General features: G+C 37.9%; 1 protein-coding gene and 1 pseudogene across 5 annotated transcripts in view; both read left to right on the top strand.

Annotated features, from left to right (window-relative positions):
• The window catches only part of EYA1 (EYA transcriptional coactivator and phosphatase 1), a 339,983-nt gene that overhangs the window by 82,126 nt on the left and 235,249 nt on the right, over positions 1–22,608 (top strand). The gene's annotated exons all lie outside the window — the stretch shown is intronic.
• On the top strand, positions 17,859–20,833 carry LOC116563620 (annotated as a pseudogene).

Genomic DNA, 22,608 nt, shown 5'->3' with positions numbered 1-22,608 from the left:
AAATTCCATTTGACCCAGCAATCCTATTACTGGGTATATATCCAAAGGATTACAAATCGTTCTACTATAAGGACACGTGCACACGAATGTTCATTGCAGCACTGTTTACAATAGCAAAGACCTGGAACCAACCCAGATGCCCATCGACGATAGACTGGATAGGGAAAATGTGGCACATATACACCATGGAATATTATGCAGCCATCAAAAACGATGAGTTCATATCCTTTGTAGGGACATGGATGAACCTGGAAACCATCATTCTCAGCAAACTGACAGAAGAGCAGAAGATCAAACACCGCATGTTCTCACTCATAGGCGGGTGTTGAACAATGAGAACACATGGACACAGGGAGGGGAGCACTACACACTGGGGTCAGTTGGGGGGAAATAGGGGAGGGACGGTGGGGGGTGGGAAGCTGGGGAGAGATAGCAAGGGGAGAAATGCCAGATGTAGGTGATGGGGAGGAAGGCAGCAAATCACACTGCCACGTGTGTTCCTATGCAACAATTTTGCATGTTCTTCACATGTACCCCAAAACCTAAAATGCAATAAAATAAATGGGAAAAAAAAATACAAAAAAAAAAACAAAACAATTATGTACTCTTTTTCCACCCTTATTATACAGAGTTTTTACTCTTTGACTGCCTAGATAGTAAGGTGGCAATATAAATAAACGTCAATATAAATATATATACACATTAACAGATATATCCTCAAAGCTACATCTAAAACGAGAGTAGTCAAAACATATTTGCGTGGTGTACTTGTTAAATGTGTGGCTTAGTGTGCAGCCTGAATTGTACTTTAGTGATGATGTCACTTAATGGCTGGCAATTACCATATGCAACATACTTAGTCTTTCTGAGCCTCAATTTCTTTATTATGAAGAAAAATAATAGTATTACAAAGAATAGATTGGTCTGAGATTGTACATTATAAATTACTTAGCATAATAATAATGGCTGCTTTTTAGTATTTAATAGCTCGTCCCTGTAATAATGAATGAATACATGGTTATACCTCAACCTATTTTTAATTCAAAAGTGCATACAAGGTTAAAACAACCCGAAAGTTCAAGGAAATATAGAATTATTGGGGCACCATTCAAGGAAATAATATGTGGTGAAAAATATGTTGGACATCACCACCATTTCAATAGAATTTCTTTTTAAATGTGTTAGAAGCATCACATTTAATCATGTGCTTTTCCTTTAACAAAAATGTTGACAGAGAGAAAAGGACAATTGGCTAGAAGTAGGCAGTGTTTAAAGTTGGCTGAATGCCTTGTTTTAAAGTGAAAAAAGAAACCAAGCTGTAAACACTAGCTTAGCACAGGCCATACAGAACAATTTCACAAAAGAGAGAAACACAGTTGCAAAATAGAGTCAATGTTTTTATGGTTGAATACAGAACATATATTAAGGTCCAAATGATCTTTGCTTTTATGAGTTCTCCTGATTCAGACAAGATTCTTGGTTCCTAGGGAATGGCAGTGGCACCTTTTGCACGACTAGATGTGTATTTGAAAGAGACTTACAAGTCTTACAATAAGCACACAAACAGTGATTTTGTATTTGCCAGTTTAAATGGCTAGTTTTTTTTTTTTTTTTTTTTTTTTTAATTGAGACGGAGTTTCGCTCTTGTTACCCAGGCGGGAGTGCAATGGCGCGATCTCGGCTCACCGCAACCTCCGCCTCCTGGGTTCAGGCAATTCTCCTGCCTCAGCCTCCTGAGTAGCTGGGATTACAGGCATGCACCACCATGCCCAGCTAATTTTTTGTATTTTTAGTAGAGATGGGGGTTTCACCATGTTGACCAGGATGGTCTCGATCTCTTGACCTCGTGATCCACCCGCCTCGGCCTTCCAAAGTGCTGGGATTACAGGCTTGAGCCACCGCGCCCGGCCTAAATGGCTAGTTTATAAGGGAGACAAAGATGGGCTATAAAAAGGGTTTGCAGGATTTGAAATCAAAATTAAAGTTGGATATTTGAAAACCACAAGTATGCCATGACTCCAGAAACTTAATTTTTATTATATGATAACATCCTCTTTTCCCATCCTGCCCTGACATCTAACCAACCCCAATATGGGGGGAAAATCACTTTTATACTTTGGGAAGGTAGAAGCTCCATGCTGTGAGGAATGTGCTCATAATCAAATAATTAGAAATATTTTTAAAATTTACTAACTTTACTTTGGAGTAAAAATATAACTAGGACAGAAGTAGTCTATAAATTGAGTAGTAGATCATTTTTTGCGTATTATTTATTGAGAAAACAGTATTTTCCCAGGCGTAATTTAGTGGATCATCTATATATAGATGTCCTATATATAGGTATAGGTATACTCATATATATGTATATCTAAATGCACATAAATGCTTATGCAATCTTTATACACATGTATACAGCCCATATATTAAAATAATGTGTGTATATATCAACATATAACAATCAGCTTATTATGTTGCAGTTTTCTTTGTATAGAATTTATAACTAACTCTTCATACTTTAGTAAGGATTACAGGCATCTGTCATTCCTGAATTAATTTTATAACCCAATTGTATAACAATTGTTTTCTATTTGTATTCATATTATCTAGATGATCTGAATTCTGACCCTTTCCCCAGAGTAAGAGGCAATTCAGATTCTCTTCTAATTGAGTCCTGTGAGGCTTGTGAAATACCAGTTTTATTATGGGGATTGTTGTTCTCTGGGGATTGAACCAGGACCACCAAATGTAACATTTTGAACCACACATTGTTTGAGAACTACTAATGTCTCAAGATGAGTTAAGTAAAAGCAATAAAATTTTAAAAGATGTGGGAATATAAACATAAATGTCTACAGGGTAAAGTTTTTCTCCCCTTCTTCTTCCTTTTTTTTTTTTTTTTAAAGCCCATTGGCACTGCTGTTCAATATGTTACGACATTCGGAGCAACCACAGCAGCAGCTCTTACCAGAAATTAAAGGTAAATCTGACATTTTTTTCATCATGTAGTATTAAGATAAGTAGATACTGTTCTGTTTTTTTTTTTTTTTTTTTTTTTTTCCTTAAATGGTACATCCATCTTTTAGCTGTGCAGTGTTAAGTATGTTATATCATTACAGTGATGTTTTCCCTCTTAATCCTTGAGTATTTAGGGAAAAATGAAGTATCTTTGTATTTCCTACATGATTGATCTTTTCAATATCTAATTTATATTTCTTTTATCTGTCTTCTTTTGATCAATGTGACAGAATCTATTGTCACATTAGTCACAGAAGACCCCCTACAGAATAGATACTTCAAGCACTTCACCTTCTATTAGGTTGGTGCAAAAGCAGTTGCGGTTTTTACCATTACTTTTAACGGCAAAAAGCACAATTACTTTTGGACCAATCTAATAGAAAAAGAACTCAATACTTATAGCAAATTCAGAGCTGGTTCCCTTTTTCTTATGAAATTCATATGCGAGTTGTGAGTTAGGTCAGAGAAACCTTATTGTTTCCACTGACAGATGGAGAAATGACAGGGATAGAGAGGTAAATACTGACTTGCCCTAAGTCTCAGAGGTTAAATTAAAAGCCAGAGTAGAAAGCAAATTATTTGAAACCAAATATGCAATTTTCCCTTTATTCTTTATTCTTTAAATATTTATTCGTTTATTTTTAAAATCCTATTGGAAAGCAATTGCATAGATCAACTGATTAGGCCATCTTCAGGAAGATTCTCATAGGTTTTTGTGGAAGGAGAAACCTTCTGGCCAGTGTTGCTAGAGGACATTAGCGAAGGGATAATACTTTCCCAGTGTTAATTAAATTTTTTGTTTGTTTGTTGTAAGTAACAGCTACTGACTGTCAAATTTAACAGGGGATTTGCTGAATGGATGCTGTCATAGCTCATATTATCAAAGGCCTTGCTGAACAAGCAAACCCCCAGAGGGGGAGCAGCTGGGACAATTCAGGGACCCTCACTTCAAGTTTTGCCATTAGGATACCTCAGATCTAGTGACCTTCCATTTCTTGAGTCCTCATTTTGATGTTCAAATGATCAAGAGAAAGAATCTGATTGATCTAGCTAAGATCATGTATCTACCCTTAGATTAGTCAGTTATGGCCAAGAGGAAAGTCAAAGGCACTGATGTGATAGACACCTGAGGCCCATATTTGCATATCTGGCTATTCCAAGAGAAAGAGGAACCCCTGTGAGTCTGGGATGCACTGAATGGGCATCCACCTAAGTCCAAATGTGCTAAAGGATATGTAAAAGCAATAGACTGCATTGTACGTATATATTTACATGCCCACACACAACTGATTTCACATTTCAGACAAAAGAGTGTGGTTTTGGTTCAGTAACATCTTCTCAGACAACAGAAGGAACTAATTGGGCATTTACAATGTGATAGATGCTGGCAAGTGCAAAGTATTTCATTTGATCCTCACAACAATGCTGTGAGACAGGCACTATTTTCACACCCATTTTACAGGGGAGGAAGCTGAAGTGTAGACGAGTTGTATATCTCCAAATCACATAGGTAGGTAAGTGGTAGGAGGGCTTGCATACAGCTTTGACTCTACAGCCCACAATTTTAAGAAGTCATTGACATTCCTCCAACTGAATAAAACATCCAGTACTTACCACATTAAAATATAATTATTTGTTTACAGCTCTTCTTTCCACCTAAGATTTGAGCAACTTGAAGACAGATTGTTTTACTTATGTCTGTGTTTAACACGTACTAGAGTGCCTAAAACATACTAAGTGTTGTAATTAGTTTGAATTAATAAAAGAATAAATGAATGAACATTTGACCCAGTCAGATACTAAGTTCCAAGCTCATAATTGTCATAATTGAATTAGTTAAACCTTACTGCTAGATAACATACCAACAGCAAGAAACATTGCTAACTTTAAGACAAATAATTTGAGAGTTTATGAATATTTGGAGAAAAATAAGATATAATGCCTCCACTTAGAGGGTTTAAAATTTATTCACAGTGATAAAATTTATAAAAATAAGTATAAAAATTTGTAAGTATTAAATTTGCCGTGTTAAACTGACTTAATGCTATAGAGGATCAGAGGAGCATGTTATCCCAAATGCTAGGGCAGTAGGGAAAGGTGTCATGGTGAACTCAGAATTACTAGGCATTGAACATATTGGACTTAGACATCTGGAGAGAAGAATAGGCAGGGAAAACAGCACTAGCAACAATACCTCATTAAGAAATGTTTATGGATATTACAAGTATATTTTATTGTGGTGAAATACACATAAAATTTACTATTTAAACCATTTTAAAGTATACAATTCAGTGGCACTGTGTATATCCATGTTGCATGTTTGTGATGTTTTTGGAAAACAATAGTTAGACAAATTCTAACCAGTTACCTGCTGGAAATTCTCTTTAGAGTGATGTAAATGTGGGTTATATTATACCACTTCCCTTGGACTCCAACCCTCATCTTATTTATACAAAATTGCAGCATGATTTTCACAGGCCTGTAAATACAAAGCTGGTATGCCTAGATACATGAAGTCAAAAGATGTGAGCTAAACCACATGCCCGATGGGAGAGAGTCGCGAGTAGGAAGACCAGAGACCAAAGACCAGAATTTTAACATCACTGCTATTTACGGGGTTATTCTTTGCCTAATGGAATGAACATGGGCACGTTATATCTCTAAGGTGCCTTTCTAATAATAAATCTCATGGATCCAAACATATAAAAATAGCTTGTAAGAGACAGTTCTGTGTTTCTCTGAAAATAGATAAATTTGGTCTCAGTACTTACATGTGGAGACCTACATAGTAGTCTAGCTCAGTTCTATGCTGCCCTTGGATCAGTTATGCCACCAAGACTTTGCCCTTGAGCAGCTCAAACTTTATCCAAGTCAAGATTACAGACACCTTTCTTGCTAGTGTTCAATTCTGTGTGACATCCGTTAATAGAGACTTAGTAAATCATCTAACCAAGAAAAGGAAAATTCAGGTTGCTCAAGATTTAACAGAATGTGATGAAGTATTACAGAAAATTTAATGAAACTCAATCTGTAGATATTCTAATGTATAAAAGTCATTATTATCAGCCTATTAACTTTTCAGATAATTGAGCATGTTTATTCATGAATAATAATGTATCATTTCTGTCAGTATCCATACCAACCAATGACCACTTCAAATGTGATGTATTTTGATATGCTTTCATCTCAAGTCAATGACTCTAATGGGAAGAAGCCCTAAGGCACTTAGAACCATTTATTAAGAAACTCTCAAAATTAATTACAAAATAGTGAGTTTTAAATAGTACGCTAGAGACATGAAAAATCATTTGATTCCAAAGGTGCCAAACTTGGAAACAGGAAATAGTTTATAACTTGTCTAACATGTTAAGCAAAACACAACAGCAACTTCCCTATTTCCTAGATACTACTAATTTTTTAAATTGTTCCTTCTTAGAAGGAAATACATCTCAAAAGAAGGATATTGACTTATGACATTTAATACTTTGCAACAATACCGTAAGTGGCAAACTGCTAAGGTGACTCTAATGCTTGATCCATTCAACACGGTCTTAAACAAAAGGGATGTTTTAAAATGTTCAACCCTGAAAAGTGCGTTAATTTTTTATATTTTAAGAATGTATGTTTAAAAGCATATGGTTTCAAATTACATTTTTTTAAGAAAACAGATACAGTGTGGCACATGCGTAATATAGAACACTGTACCGCAGTGAAAAATAAACTCCATCTAAAGCCTTATTGTAACTAAATCTTAAAAAGTGTTGAGTCACAGAAGAATTCAGAGCATGATGCATTTTTACAAAGTTCAAACACAAGTATAACAAATTATTTGGAGATTAAAAATCATCAGTGGTAACAAAGCTATGAAGAAAAGCAAATCACAGGCACAAAATACAGGGTAATGATTGTGGAGGCAATAGGAATAGAGGGGACAATCTGGAAGGAGCACAAAGGGAGACATTTCAATCGCATGGCTGATGTTCTGCTTCTGTCCTTTTATTGTTGTTTCTGTTTGTTTTGTTTTTGTTTTTAAATAAACTTTTATTTTAGAGGAGTTTTATATATACTGACAAATTATAAAGACAGTATAGAAAGTTCCTATATACCTTATCCAGTTTCTGCCATTAATACCTTACGTTAGTAAGGTATGTTTGTCACAGTTAGTGAACCAATATTGACAAAATACTATTAACCAAGTCCACATTGTATGCATATTTTCTTAGCTTTTAACTAATGCCCTGTTTCTATTCCAGGATCCCACCCAGGATACCAACATTATGCATATTTAAGTGTCCTGTGTCCTTAAAACTCTCTTTGCTCTGAAAATTTATCAGACTTCCCTTGTTTTTGAAGTCCTGAAACGTTTTAAGTTCTGGTCAGGAATTTTGTATACTGTCACTCAAGTGGGATTTGTCTCATTTTTAAAAATTATTATTATACTTTAGTTCTGGGATACATGTGCAGAACGTGCAGGTTTGTTACACGGGTATACATGTGCCATGGTAGTTTGCTGTACCCATCAACCCATCAACTATATTAGGTATTTCTCCTAGTGCTATCCCTCCCCGTAGTCCCCCATCCCCTGACAAGCCCCAGTGTGTGGTGTTCCCTTCTCTGTGTCCATGTGTTCTCATTGTTCATCTCCCACTTATGAGTGAGAACATGCAGTGTTTGGTTTTCTGTTCCTGTGTTAGTTTGCTGAGAATGATGGTTTCTAGCTACATCCATGTCCCTGCAAAGGACATGAACTTATCCTTTTTAATGACTGCATAGTATTCCATGGTGTGTATGTGCCACATATTTTTATCCAGTCTATCATTGATGGGCATTTGGATTGGTTCCAACTCTTTGCTATTGTGAACAGTGCCACAATAAACATACGTGTGCATGTGTCTTTATAATGGAATGATTTATAATCCTTTGGGTATATACCCAGTAACGGGATTGCTGGGTCAAATGATATTTCTAGTTCTATATCCTTGAGGAATCACCACACTGTCTTCCACAATGGTTGACCTAATTTACACTCCCACCAACAGTATAAAAGCATTTCTATTTCTCCACATCCTCTCCAGCATCTGTTGTCTCTTGACTTTTTAATGATCTCCATTCTAACTGGCATGAGATGGTATCTCATTGTGGTTTTGATTTCCATCTCTCTAATGACCAGTGATGATGAGCTTTTTTTCATGTTTTTGGCCACATGAATGTCTTCTTTTGAGAAGTGTCTGTTTATACCCTTCGCCCACTTTTTGATGGGGTTGTTTGTTTTTTCCTTGTGAATTTGTTTAAGTTCCTTATGGATTCTGGATATTAGCCCTTTGTCAGATGAATAGTTTGCAAAACTTTTCTCCCATTCTATTTTTAAAAATAATGTGTGTGTGTGTGTGTGTATTAATGTAGGTATAATTCTGTCTCTCATATTTAGCTATTACATTCAGGAGAACTCAGCTCCAACATACCACAATGAAATAAATTCTTAATTTTAGTTATTAACCTAAAAGCCTAAAATGGTTTAGAATATGGCTGTATACCTTTTTATTCCCAACTAGTGTTTCATCTGATGATGGAAATAAATATTGTAAAGTACATATAGGAATCTCATTGTGAGGAAACACAAAAGTTTAAACAAAAAGTCACTTTAAAATTTATATGTTGGATGACTCTTATCCAAACTCCAGTGGTAGGAAGTTTGTTCAGAAACTTCTGAACAGTAATGTGAGTCTCTGTTTCCTATATCTTAACTTTCAGGAGTTCTCTTTTTCTCCAAAGTTTCTTCTTGTAAAGATAGATAAACATCTTCTTGCTCTATTATTTTTATTCTTTTTCAATGAGAAAACACAATAATATGTTTAATTCAGAAAACCACTTACTTTTAAGGTGCTCCATTGGGAAACATTTTGTCAAGAGGTATAAATCTGTGGTCATAAATTTATAGCATATATAGCGGTCCTGAATATTGATTAAGGATTATATCTCTATACCTGCTCACATACAATATTGTACATTCTTATTGATATTTTAGAGTCACTGCATGCTATTCTTATTCTCATTTTGAAGACTTTGGGTTCAAATGTAATTGAGTCAAGTCATACTATATATATGCACAATGCTTCATATCACTCATGTTAACTGTATATTTTAAGTACTGTTCTCTTCTGCTACTTTTACTGTGAATAATTTTGCCTTGCCTTTTCTGATTTCCAAAAAACTGTTCAAAAAAACTTTTCAGAAGAACAGAGGTCTGAATAAACATTGTTTTTTGTATGTTTTGTACTTACTTGTGTATGCAAAAATCTTTTATTCATCCTTATGTGCTTTGAAATACTGTGTTGCCCAGAAATTATTGCTTGAACATTTCCATGGTCATATTTGGTCATATATCTGAGGCCATCAAAGCTGTTATGAGGCTTTTCAGTACTAATCTTCCCATCATTTTAGAAATATTGGTAGCTCTCTTCTCAAACCATTTAATAAAACAACAAAATTATTTTTCTGCGCAAAGGTGAATCTTTCCAGAGGAAAGATTTCAGTTACCCATCTAGGGTAGGATGTTTTGATGGACCATCTTTTCATTTCTTCTGTGAAATATGAAAGTGACCATTTGTTTTGTTTTGTAGAAATTGTGTCCTTCTATAACCTTGGAAACAGTAGGTGACTAATAATTTGAATAGGTGGATGAATGAATAATATAATTATTTTTAACTTTGTGAATAATTTTGCTTTGGCTTCTCTGATTTCAGAAAACTTTTCATAAGATGCCACTTCTTAATACCACTAAAATAGAAATTAAATTTCAACATGAATTTTGGAGGAGGCACATTCAAACCATAGCGATAACTAATATAAATTTGTGTATTTTAAAGAAAAACTAAATATTTTGAGAATACTCAAATATTTAGCTTTTGATAATTTAAATAAATAAAAGGAAGGATAATACAAAATGCGCATATACTTAGGCATTTTGTATTGTCCTTCCTTTTATTTATTTATATTTTTGAAATGGAGTCTCGCTCTGTTACCCAAGATGTAGTGCGTGGCGCAATCTCAGCTCACTGCAACCTCTGCCTCCCAGGTTCAAACAACTCTCCTGCCTCAGCCTCCTGAGTAGCTAGGATTACAGGCGTGCACCCCACACCTGACTAATTGTTATATGTTTAGTAGAGATGGAGTTTCACCATGTTGGCCAGGCTAGTCTCAAACTCCTCGCCTTGAATAATTTGCCTGCCTTAGCCTCCTAAAGTGCTGGGATTACAGGTGTACGCTACCGCGCCTGGCCTCTTCTTACTTTTAACCAATTTCTTTGATGATGCGGCCACTTACAAATCTCCTTTGCATTTTATAAGGAGATTTCTACTCTATTTGTTTACCTTAATTTTATGAACAGCATTTGTATTCTAAATATAACTGTATAGAGGCAATAAACATAGAGCGGTAACATGATTTAACATTTGTCCTCAGTCCTTTGTAAACAAAGTGGGCAGCAATAAAGTATCATTTAGTGAAAAGATGTTAAATTTAGACAACTGGTATTTTAGAAAACAAATGGAATTGTACTACTTTATCATTTCAAGTTTCTTTGAAGCTTTATATGAGTTCCATATATAAAATTTACAATAAGACATATTAAAATTTGTAGAAGCCGAGTAAAAAATGATCGTTTGTTACTCAGAGAGAAGTTGTAATCTTGGTTTTGAAAATAGACAATAATGTTCAGAAATGTAATAGGCAATGTCCTACATTGTCCTTTGCAAGATCACCAATAGGAAGTGAATCTAAATGTAAATTTAATCACAAAGCTCATAATTTTAGGTAAGTGGTATATATAGAATGCATATTATTATTGCATTTAAAAGAATGATGTCTGTAGGTTATAATTTATATTTTATGCTATCTTCATTTTAATAATAACTAAGTTTAGGCTTAGAAATCTCAAATTATATTAATAAGTTGTATTGCAATTTTCCCTAAACAAAACTTCGATGATAAAGAATTATTAATGTAGTGTAGTTAATACCTACTACCAAGATTCTATAATTATGCCAACATTACAATGTATTCGAAATATTTTCTGTCTACATCTATTGGGCGACGTAAGCCTGTTACATTGCCTGTTGAATTTGGCTTGGTAGTGCCCTTTACCTGTGTAAGTGGCACAGATGGGGAAAACGAGAAAGATTGCTGTTTCTGATGAAGACGATTTGAATGGATTTGCAGCTTTGAAAGGTACCTCAAGGCAAGAAGGTGAATGACATAAGCAGCAATGCAAATTTGTCATTAAAGGCAAGGAAGAACATGGAGGAAAAGCATAAATGGCATCAGAAGCTAAAAAGTCAGTGAATTTTTTGAGATACAAGGATTGGTATGAAATTTGCCACTTACAGGAAATGGCTACAGGAGAAGTTTGGGAAGGGGCCCACTGAGGAGGAGGGAGAATAGAAGATGTGGAAGAATGCAGTTCTGGGGGAGAGCAGCACCTGGCAGGGGGTTTAATAGGGTGAGGACTGCCTGGAGGAAGATTATTTAGATATGGCAGTAGAAAGTTATATGGAAAACTACCTAAAGAACATCTGTCTAGCGGGTTCTCTTATAATAACATAGTGGAAATGATCCAAAAAGGCACATTTGATGAGTTTTAATCCCAGTTTACATAGTCCTAACTCTCCTTTAGCTTTAACTCTACAGAGGCATGTTTTTTACACTAAAGAACATATAAAGGTGAGAGCTCCAAGAAGAGGGAAAACATTTAGGGATGAGGACAATAGGAAAGGAAAATCAATTAAAGACTCTGTCGTCTTCAGGAATTCAGCAATGGTCCAAGGGAATGTTTGAAATTGTTCTGTGATAATTGTGTCAGTTCAGCAGGAATAGGAAACTAGGGAACGTATTGCAGTTAAGTAAATTATACGCTGACACGTACATGTAAATTTATGTGTATATGCATCCTCTGTGAGTGTGAGTGTGTGTGTGTCTGTGTGTGTGTGTGTGTGTGTGTGTGTGTGAGAGAGAGAGAGAGAGAGAGAGAGAGAAATGTGTATTTGTAAAGAAATAACCTAAGCATAATGTGTGATTTCAAATGTCAGTATCAGACATAGAAAATTAGACTTGAATTAACCTTAGAGATCATCTCATCCAGCTTTTTGTGTCATGATACAAGAACCTCTCTTCAGCATTTCACTGGGGTGGTTGTCTAGCTATAGCTTAGAGCAGTCCACTGAAAATGAACTTCGGTTTGTACGGCAGTCCATTCTGTTGTCTATAGACACATTGGTAATTCTGGAGGGGAACACATTTCTCTCTGTCCTTGTGAGATGCACTACCACAGTGCATCACTTTGGCTTTTGAAACTGTGGATGAGAAAACCATGGACCTTTTGTCTAACTCTGTGCCGTCTAATACAGTAATCAGTCACTGCCACATGTGACTACTGAACACGCGAAATGTGGCAAGTCCCAAATTGAGATGTTCTGTACACACCAGATTTTGAAGACTATTGCAAACACAAAAGAGTCTACAATAGGCCGGGCGCAGTGGCTCAAGCCTGCAATCCCAGCCCTTTGGGAGGCCAAGGCGGGTGGATCACAAGGTCAAGAGATCGAGACCATCCTGGTCAACATGGTGAAACCCCGTCTCTACTAAAACTACAAAAAATTAGCTGGGTGTGGTGGCGCGTGCCTGTAATCCCAGCTACTCAGGAGGCTGAGGCAGGAGAATTGCCTGAACCCAGGAGGCGGAGGTTGCGGTGAGCCAAGATCGCGCCATTGCACTCCAGCCTGGGTAACAAGAGCGAAACTCCGTCTCAAAAAAAAAAAAAAAAAAAAAGAGTCTACAATATCTCATTAATAATTTTGATATTAATTATACGTTGAAATGGTAGTATATGGGGTATTTTGGATTCAGTAAAATATATTACTAAAATTAAATCGACATCTTTGTTACTTTTTAAAATGTGGCTACTAGAAAAAATTCAAATTGATAGCAGTGGCGGGGACATCTACAGCAGCCACTGCCATCATGCTGGCTGCAGTGGGGAGGTGCAGCAATGGTAGCAGGAGTGACGGTGGGAGCAGCAATGGCAGATGTTGGTCCTCTGTGCCCCGTGTCCCTGAGGCAGCTGACTACACTGCTCCCACCCTCACATGGCTGAACAGGACCTGCTCCCAGGCCTGGAACCTCCACTACTCCAGACCCTGGCCCCTGTTGCTACTCTCACCTGCCACTGCTGCCCAGAGGGTGCAGAGAGAAGGCAGAGCTGGGCTTGGGGTGGTGCTGCACTCCAGGAAGCCAGTGAAAGCCAGGGACAAGCAAGAATCCCCTGGAGCCTGCCACCCTGGGGCCTGCTAGGGCTGGGCTGAGCTGCCGGTGGGAGGATAGCACAGTTGGGCATGGAGGGGCTGACAGAGAGGGGCCCAGTGAGGACCTGAAGCCACCCTCCCAGGCTGTGAGGAGGTACAGCTGGGGCCACCTGCACACTCCACAAAGCAGGTGGGAGCCCTGCCCTCCAAGGCACTGAACCTGGGCATCTTTGCACCTCTATACACTTGGGGGCTTGGGAGGGCTCCCCTTCCCCTGCAGGCTCAGGGTTGGGTGTCTGCTCCCATTGCCTGGTCTCTCCCTGTTCCTGACACTCACCCCGATCTTGGAGAGGGGTTGGAGCCAAGCCAGGGTGCTGTCACAGCCCAGCTGGGTGTGTACACCCTTGGAGCAGCACTGGCATGCCAGCCCCCTGCCACCTTGGCTCCCTCTGGACTTTAGGCACCAATGAGTGTGGTGAGGGAAGCCAACAAGGTGCTGAGGACAGCTCAAGTACTGGCCTGCAGGTGTCTCTTGACTCAAGCAGGGACATGATGGGCGTGCTCGCTTCCACAGCACATATACTAAAATTGGGACATGATGGGCATGATGGACAGTGGCAGGAGGCAGACAGGCTCCTAAGCAGAAGGGGTAGGTCCCCAGTGAGGCCCTACCTTCAGGCCAGGGAGGGCCTGAAGGCTGAGAGTTGGGCTGCCAGTCCTGAGGACTGGGGTGGGAACTTGTGGTGCCTGTTCTGGGCCCAGCCATGGCCACCTGTTAACCAATCAGCATGCACTTCCTCCCCTCTGAGGTCCATAAAAGCCCCAGGCTCAGCCAGAGCTGGACAGGCAATGGGACAACCAGCTGCAGAGAGGAACTACCCTAGCTGCTGTGACCTGAACACTTGTTGGGATGACCTGTCTGCAGAGAGGAGCTATTCTCTCTGCTAGGAGCTGAACACTCAATAAGCCACCCTGGCTGTGTAATGGCACTACCCCTGAGGGACACCTTGGCTGTGTAAGGGAGCTACCCCGTGAGAATCTCCTTTGAGCTGTTCTGTCCTCTTTGTCTTCCTCACCATCCAGTTGTCTACATAATTCATTCTTCTTGGTTACAGGACAAGAACTTGAGACCCCCTGAGTAGTGAGGCTAAAAGAGCTGTAACACAAACAGGGCTGAAACATGCCTCTTGCTTACCATATTGCTGGCAAAGAGGAGAGAAGAGCTGCAGCCCTCCAAGGAGCTCCCCAGATCTGGGAGCTCCTCAAGCCAGGGCTGTGATTCCCTCTTTGGGGCCCTGAGGTTCCTGGCATCTCCAAGTGTCTGGGTGATACCACATTCCCCATTGCTAGCCATGGAAGCTGCTTGTGGTGTGCCTGGTATGCCCACAGCCTCACAGAGAGCCAGCACCAGTGCCAGCACCTGGAGCTGCCTGCCCCGCCATGGCAGCTGGCGTGTCTGACTATGCAGTGTTCAGACGCCCATGCTCACTCACACACCCATTGCCGCTCCATGCCTGACTTGCCCTTGGCAAATGTGGGATCCAGGCCAGTAGCATGAGCTGGGCACAGCCTGCTAGACCAAGTGGGCAGAACAAGCCCAGCGGCTTGAGCAAAAATTGGGTGCCTCTTGGGCAAAGGCACCACTGGCCACAGAGGTTTTTGGCCAGAAAAGCAACACCCCAAGGATTCTGCAACAAAATTACATAAAATTACATAAAGACCTCAAGATTACACACTCACGTTATATTTCTATTGGACAGTGCTGGTCGACATTATACTTATAACCAGTTCTTTTATTTGCATATGCCCTTTCTTCTTCCTTATCTCTAGCTTTCACTAGACAATGCAATTAACAGAAAATATAAACTTCCAAGTTCTTTGATTTCTAGCCAAAGACGTTAAAGACCCTACAGCTACTTTCCCATTCTCTAGAGACGGTATTATTTAACGCAGTGTTTCCAAAACTTCCAGGATCACCAGAATTGCCTGGGGTGCCTGCTAAAGCCGAACTGTCTGAGTCTCTCCCATGTCTATGGAAACAGCTTCTTCTGGGACAGCCTATGGCAGCAGTGTTTGGGAAACCTTTCTTTAGGGAAGAAGAATTCACAGTGGTCTTTCCTTTGTGTAGGACAAAATGTGAACTTTTTGAAACACTTTATGGCCTGGTTCAGTCCTGTCTTTGCCAGTAGAAAAGGAATTAATTTTATTAGGAAAAAATCCACAATGGTTTTTCATTTGCATAGGACAAAATGTGAACTTTTTGAAACACGTCACAGCCTAGTTAAATCCTGTCTTTGCATTGTGGTTTTCTTCCTCACTCCTTCTCACCACTTCCCAGCTATGCCAACCTACTCATTAGGTGCTTTCTTGCCTTGGTTGAATTCATTTCTCCACCTGTCTGAAATGCCTTCTCCTGGCCCTTCTAAGCCTGATGGGCTCTAACTTTTTGTTACTGGCCCTTGTAAGAGGCTTGCCTTCATATTCTCCGGACTCTAGACAAAGATAAGTGCCCTCTACTCCTTTATAGTGTTATTCCCCTAGAAAGGAACACAATCCAGGCTGTACATTCAGATCACCTGGAAACTTTTAAAACTGATGCTCAGGTCAGTTCCCTAGAATTTTGAGTTGCTTGGTCTGTGGTGGATGATGGGTGCTGAAATTTTTCTTTTCAAGCTTCTCAGGATACCAGTACTTGAGAATCACATTTGGTGATAGGAGCACACTCCTATTTCAGAAATTTATCACAAATTGTTATAATTAGTTATTTACATAGCTCTGTTTATCTTAGACTGAGCACTGGAGAATGTGAACGATATCTTCTATATCACAAATGCTGAGGGTGCAAAAAATGTTTGAATGCTTTTTCAATGAAGAGTTTAAGGAACTTCTCTTAGTATGAGTTGCTGAGTAGATGAGAGAGGTAACGAAGGAGTATGTGAAGAAAATTATTTAAATGTATTTTGAAAATTCTTAGGAGAGATGTTTTTCTGAATTAATATGCTGACAATCTAGAATATACTCACAAAATTGGAAAATGAGCTTCATTGTAGGATTAATTTATTTACTCATAGAAAAGATATTGGGTATGCAAATGGACAGTTATCTTTGCATAAGTAAAAATAATAATTGAGAAAATGAAGATTTGGGCCCAGGAATATAAAATATGTTAAGAGTATTGTTGGCAGGACAAATAAAAAACACATAACTAATTTTTACTCTCAGAGTATGATGAACAGTATAGGATTTAACATAAACATAGAGAAAACAATAAAAAGGGAGAAAAACGTTTTCAGAAAAGAGAATATTTTACATTTGAAAAAGTAGCAAATAATGCTAGAAAAAATTCATTTAAAATAGCAAAAGTAAAAGTGTAAGTAAGAAGCTTATGTAGACCTAGGTTTAACATGGAGACAAGAGAAGCCAGGCACTTTCATAGATCTTTCAGAGGTTTATGTTTATGAAGAAAATGAAGATCAGTGCGGCCAGTTTGGAAGGTTAAATGCTCATTACACCAAAACCTAAAGACAACAGCGGGAGGTGTTTTGAAAGCCAGTACAGCCATGAAGTCAGGAGGAAAGAATTGAGCTAGGTATAGGTTTTGCAGGAACTGAAACAAAAATTAAAGTTATGGAAGTGAGAACTACATATAAGAGTTTGGTCACAGTCAACTTCTACAAGATTTTTGAGATTCTTCCAGCAAATTTCACTTAATGATAAAGATGATGCCAAGGGGCATGCCATAATGAGCACAGGAGAATGTGGGGAGTAGTCCAAGGCTATGTCAGAGAAATGTGTAAAGTACCTTAGTAATTTGCCTCGAAAACTGGAAATCAGTGAGCCAACGTATTTCTCCAGTTTCCTTATACACACCAGTCCCTTCCCAACTTCTCCTCCCTATCTAGTTTAGACACCATGAGCCACCAATATGATAAACTCTTGTCAATATCATAGAACACTCTTGCCCCTCTTTTAGGATGTATTTCTGTGTGTTTTCTTCCATCCAGCAAAATCCCACCCTTGGAAGAACCCCTCTATCCATTTTCTTCTTGCCTTTGAGCTGTATATGCATAATCCAGTTGTCTTATTAACATCTTTCATGTGAATGTCATAAGAGTACTTCAAACTCAACAGGTACAAAATTGGACTCAGGAACTTTCCCCCAAAGCTGATCCACTCTGCTTTTCTCTGTGTTCAGGTATGGCTCTACTTTCTCTCTAGTTACTCAAGCTCTCAACCTTGGAGTCCTCTTTAACATCACTTTCTTGCTTTCTTCTTCTTCATCTATATATCTAATCCATCACCAGTAACTTAATGCATTTTGTGCTGATAAAAGAGATTATGAGTAGCTATATTTGGAGCTATGTAATACCTAGTAGGCTTTTTAGTAGCATTTTCAATAGTTCTTGGTGGTTAATAAAATATGGCTGGTGATGAAAAAAAAAAACATTCCCTGGCCATGTGAGGTAATGAACTCTAAGAAGTCCTTAAAATTACAAAAAGAGTATGTAGGTGAAAAGAAAAGAAACAAAACAAAAAACAAAAACAATTTACCAGTTTATATTCCCATCAACAGTGAATAAAAATATCTATAATTACATTGTACCCTCATCAACATTCAAAATATGATCTAAATCCTTCCCAATTTAATAAGTGCTAACAATTATCATAGTGTGCATTTTTATGATAATTAATATGAATCAATTTTTTGTTTATTAGCTATTTACATTTCTTCTTTTGCATGTTTTTGTGAGTTCATAATATTTGCTTACTTGTGAAGTCATTTTAAGGAAGTTAAAAGCATTATGGGAATGTAATTCCATTTAGCCTATGCATTTATGGTTATAATTTTGGCTAATTCCAGGTGCCACAGATTGCAGTCTCCTTTCTGACCTCAGAAAGGTCATCTGTGGGCCTCTTTCTAGTTCCCTTTCTATATCCAGCATACCTCATTTTATTGCACCTGCTCTATTGTGCTTTGCAGATAGTGCAGTTTTCATGAATAGAAGGTTTGTGGCAAGCCTGTTTCAAATTAGTGTATTGGTGCCATTTTCCCAATAGCACATGCTTACTTTGTGTCTCAGTGTCACATTTTGTTATTTCTTCTGATATTTCCATCATTTTCATTATCATTGTATCTGTTATGGTAATCTGTAATTTTTGATCTCTGATTGTAAAGGTTCTGGGCACCACAAACTGTGCCCATATAAGATGATGAACTTAATTGATAAATGTATGTGTTCGGACTACTACCCTTCCTGCCTGCTCTCCCATTTTCCTTCCTCTCCTGAGGCCTCCCTATTCTCTGAGACATAACAATATTCAGATTAGGTCAGTTAACAGCCCTAGAATGGTCTCTAAGTGTTCAACTGAAAGGAGAGTCACAAGCCTCTCACTGTAAATCAAAAGCTAGAAATGATTAAGTTTAATGAGGAAGGCATGTTGAAAACCAAGACAGGCCAAAAGTAAGCCTCTTGTGCCAAATGGTTAGCCAAGTTATGAATTCAAAAGAAAAGTCCCTGAAGTAAATTACAAGTGTTATTTCAGTGAACACTTAAATGATAGAAAACAAAACAGCCTATTGCTGATACAGAGAAAGTTTAGTGGTCTGGGTAGATAATCAGACTAGCTACAATATTCCCTTAAGCTAAAGCCTAATCTAGAGCAAGGCCCTAACTCTCTTCCATTCTCTGAAGACTGGCAGAGGTGAGGAAACTGCAGAATAAAAGTTTGAAGCTAGCAGAGGTTGGTTTCTGAGGTTTACGGAAAGAAGCCATCTCCATAACATGAAAGTGTAGGGTGAAGCAGCAGGTACTCAGTAGAAGCTGCAGCAAGTTTCTAGAAGATCTAGCTAAGAACATTTAAAAAGGTGGCTACACTAAACAACAAAGTTTCAATACAGACAAAACAGTATTCCCATGGAAGAAGATACCATCCGGGACTTTCATAGCTAAAGAGAAGTCAATGCCTGGTTTCAAAGCTTCAAAGTTCAGGCTGACTCTCTGGTTAGGGGCTGATACAGCCTGTGACTTTAAGTTGAATCCAGTGTTCATTTCCCATTCTGAAAATCTCAGAGGTCTCAAGGATGATGCTAAATCTATTCTGCCTTTGCCCTCTATAAATGAAACAATAAAGCCTATATGATAAAACATTTGTTTACATCATGGTTTATTAAATATTTTAAGGCCATTGTTGAGACCTACTACTCAGAAAACAAGATTCTTTTTTTTCTAAAACAAAAATTACTGCTAATCGAAGTGCTCCTAGTTACTCAAGAGCTCTAGTGGAGATATACAGGAGATTGCCTGCCAACACAGCTTCCATTCTGCAGCCTATGGATCAAGGAATAATTTCAACTTTCAAGTCTTATTATTGGCTGAATGCACTGAGTATGGGTCTCAGTTGTGGGAACTGACTTTGTTACAATATTGTCTCACTGCAGGAGCCATACATTGAAGACAATGTGTAGAAGCTTCCACTTTGTAATTGTTGGCCACCATGATAATCCAGTTTTTGAAATGGAGTTTTTCCCAGCTTGGAGAGTGGAATCAAAGACAACCATAGTTATCCATAGCTCATGCTGTTCTCAACTTTGTAGATGAGAACACGTGGCCGTCGAACAACATGTACTTGAAAACTGTGGACAAGTGGAACAAGTGTTTTCTGTCAGCATTCATCACTGCAAGGCACATAAAGTTTTTTATTATGTTTCATAACATAAGGCAAGAAGATTGAATAAAGAACTACTTTACTGATGTTTACAATTTACCCATAAAGTTTGCAATGAATCCATTTTATGAACCCAGTTTTACTATTTGCTCATGTGCATTTGACAGAAAAGTTTAGTTTCTTGGGAAAGAAACCCTTTTTTAGCTGAATGTAGAAAAATTCCAAAATAACCAATGTCCTTTCAATGGAGTACATTTGGGAAAGTGAATGTTATAACTTGATTATATAGCCTGGAAAATTTTTAAAAAGAACTTTTTTTTTATAAAGCAGTGGATTCCTCTGATGGATCTAGGGAAAGTACATTGAAAATCATCTGGACAGCATTCACTGTTCTAGATGGCATTAAGAACATTTGTGATTCCTAGGAAGTCAAAATATAAACATTAACAGGAGTTTGGAAAAAGTTGATCGCAGCCCTCCATGGGTAAATTGGATAGATTCAAGATTTCAGTGGACGAAGTAACTGCAACTGTGGTGGAAATAGCAAGAGAAATAGAATTAGACTGGATCCTCAAGATGGGACTGAGTTGCTGCAATCTTATGATAAAACTTGAACAGATGAGTGCTTCTGATGGATGAGCCAAAAAGTGGTTTCTTGAGATGGAATCCACTCCTGTTGAAGATGCCATGAACATTATTAAAATGACAGCAAAGTACTTAGAATATTATATCAGTTTAGTTGATAAAACAGTGGCAGGGTTTGAGAAGATTGTCTTTAACTTTGCAAGAAGCCTTGCTGTGCATAAAAAAATATATAAAAAATTAGCTGGGCATGGCAGCATGCATCCGTAGTCCCAGCTACTTGGGAGGCTGAGGTAGAAGAATTGCTTGAATCCAGGAGGCAGAGGTTGCAGTGAGCCAAGATCACACCACTGCACACCAGCCTGGGTGACAGAGTGAGACTCTGTCCCCACCCCCCCCAAAAAAAAAAGGTTCTTAAACATCATTGCATGCTACAGAGAAATCTTGTTGAAAGGAAGAGCCAATTCATGTGTCAAACTTTATTTTTGTCTTATGTAATTGCCAGAGCCACCCAAACATTCAGCAACCTCCATCCTGGTCAGTCAGTAGCCATCAACATAGAGGCAAGAATTTTCATAAACAAAAAGACTTGCTGAATGCTCAGATGATTATTAGCACTTTTTAACAATCAAGTATTTTAAATTGAGGTATGTACATTGTGTTATTAGATGTAATGCTTTTATAAACTTAATAGACTATAATGTTAACTTTTATATGCACTGAGAAACAAATTTTGTGTGACTTGCTTTATTGCAATATTCATTTTTATTGTCAAATTTGCACGGTTTCTCAAATATGCCTGTATTAGCATTCGGTGGTGATGAAATACCACAACTTAAATCAACACAATTAGATAGAACTTTAAAAATAAATATGTACTGCACAAAACAGATTAGTCTGAAAAGTTTAGAGGTGCAAGCAACTAGGGATGGTTGAGAACAAATGCTGTTCTACTGTGTGGTAATATCAGTCATTGTGAAGTAAGTAGCACTAGTGAAAAGATGAGATGTCATGAGATTCCTGGAGCTTACATGGAGAAGGCTTTTGAAGAGGTAGTTTTGGCCTTTCGCAGACTTTACCATTGCCTATATTTTAGACGTTTAAAAAATGGATTGGGAATTGTGATAGCCATTTAATAGAAATCTACAGCAAGATGGATTGATTAAAAGTTGAGAAAGCTGAGGACCCCAAAAAGAGGAAGGTCTGGGGTGAGTGATAAAAGATAAAGAGGGTTATTGTCTTTTATGATGGAGGAAGCATAAAATTTGGGCCCATCACTGATACCATATCTAATTGTGTTGATTTAAGTTGTGATAATTCATTCATATGATCATTAAATGAATTATCACAACTTAAATCAACACAATTAGAACTTTTAAAATGAATATATAAATATATATATTTATCAATAATGAGGTTTCAGAGCATGACAGTTCTACTAACTTCAATGCAACATAGGAACTACTTGGCATTTTTTTAGTTTTGCTACATATATAGGGGTTGCTAAGTGCCTGTTAATTGAGATTGCATAACTAAGCTACTACTTTACAATAAGCCACAAATAATATGGGCAGGAACATTTTATAAAGACCTAGTAAAGTATAATGTGAGATATTTTAGCATTGCTTTCAACTTCTGAAAGTCTCAGACAAATAGACAGTAATGCTAAGATCAATCATAACTGCAGTGGTTCACTCTGAACCTAATGTCCGAAGACATTAGGCAGATCTGAGTTGCAGAAATGCAGCCTGAAATAACTACCAATCCTGAAAATAGCTGCTATTGCCATAATTCAAAAGATGGTTTTTAACATTTATGCTGAGTGTGAATTGCTGTTCACCTGTCTTCTTTTGAAATTTGCAACATAACAGAAAATATAGAGCAAAATTTTATCATGTGCTTCAATAATGTATTTTCTTCAGGTAATGGTCATTATGGTTGTATTAGTTCGTTTTTACACTGCTATAAAGGTATTACCCAAGACTGGGTAATTTTAAACAGAGGAGGTTTAATTGACTCACAGTTTTGCATAGCTGGGGAGGCCTCAGGA

This window comes from Sapajus apella, unplaced genomic scaffold (assembly GCF_009761245.1).
Source record: "Sapajus apella isolate SASKATOON/1434 unplaced genomic scaffold, GSC_monkey_1.0 scaffold35, whole genome shotgun sequence".
NCBI classification, from domain to species: Eukaryota; Metazoa; Chordata; class Mammalia; order Primates; family Cebidae; genus Sapajus; species Sapajus apella.
Note: the sequence above shows the minus strand (reverse complement) of the source record. Positions and strands in the feature narration are given on the sequence as shown.